Here is a 1,398-nt window from a genome sequence, read left to right as displayed (position 1 = left end):
CCTGACTCTCTCAAGTCTAGGTTCTTTTTTTAGACTACTCTCTCAAGTATCTTTAAAGGGTGATGGACGCATACATAAGACAAGATGATCGTATAAAATGAAGATCTTAGGTCATGCTAGCTAAGTGCTTCTCAACCCATTCAGAAATTTAGTTACTCATGCGCAATGTGAAGAGATTGAACAGATGTAGAGATGCAAATTCCATTTTATAAATAAAATCAGAGTACAAAATGACAATGGAAAGTAGGGATAGGACGCCCGGTAGCAATGTCTTGCTCCTCGAGGCTTTTACACTGTGTTTTACTCTACTCTGCCCAAAAGAATGTGCTTGCTTTCGCAAGTGTCAGCCCTCTCTCTGTTCTCAGCACTTCCCGACAATCTTTCGAGCTACCTAGGAATGATCTTTCAGTGTCTTCTTTCTTCGCTCACCTCCGCCTTCTAAGTATATGAATTACCGACTAACGTCTACCTATGATCTATCTTCTATGTATATGGAGAACTGGAACTGGAACTCCAAAGCTCTGAACTTCTTTAACAGTGGTGGCCTTCGGTATTTATAGAGCTTCAAGGTGAAGAAGCTTTTCTCTCAAATGATTGCAATGATGGGAGGTCATTAAATCTCTGTCTGATGCGCAGATTAATGGTCACCGAAAAGTTGAATGTACTTGCTATAATGTGTTGTTAACGGCTTGTCAACTAAATTCGAATTCGACCGTCGTCAGCTTTCCGTCCCATCATAATTTATTATGCCTTCACCTTAATGCGCTGTCTTTATGCGGCCACCTTCTTGAGCAGATCTTTGCGAATGCATACGATCGCATAGCTTTGCGGTCGCAATCTTCTAATGCGCTCAGGCGCCGAATTCCTTGGATCGCAATTTGCTTTGCACCAACGCATTTTCCTGCACAAAATAAGTAAATTAGCTGCTTTAATGCGATAGGCACATGTGATCGCAATATTCTCAACTTAATGCCTTTGGACACGATTTTACATGTTTTTATCGTCGCAATCCTACATTGTTTTATATCTTTGCATTGTAATAACGTGCATTTCTGCCCGTTATCAACAAATCAGGCATGACGCTCTTAAACTCATCTTCAATGCCCATATACAAGAGGGGACATTTGTTTGAGAACATGTTCTCAGCATGATGGTCCACTTAAACGTGGCAGAGATGAATGTGTCTGTCATTGATGAAGCTAGTTAGGATAGCTTCATCCTGAAAACTTTAACTGAAAGTTTCCTTCAGTTTCATAGCAATGTTGTTATGAACAGGATTGACTACAACCTGGCCACCTTGCTCAACGAGCTACAGACTTTCCAATCCTTGATAAAAGTCAAGGAATAGAAGGGTGAGGCAAATGTTACCTTTTCCTCTAAAAGGTTCAGAGGTTCGAC

This window comes from Benincasa hispida, chromosome 4 (assembly GCF_009727055.1).
Source record: "Benincasa hispida cultivar B227 chromosome 4, ASM972705v1, whole genome shotgun sequence".
NCBI classification, from domain to species: domain Eukaryota; kingdom Viridiplantae; phylum Streptophyta; class Magnoliopsida; order Cucurbitales; family Cucurbitaceae; genus Benincasa; species Benincasa hispida.
This window is presented reverse-complemented; position numbering follows the sequence as displayed.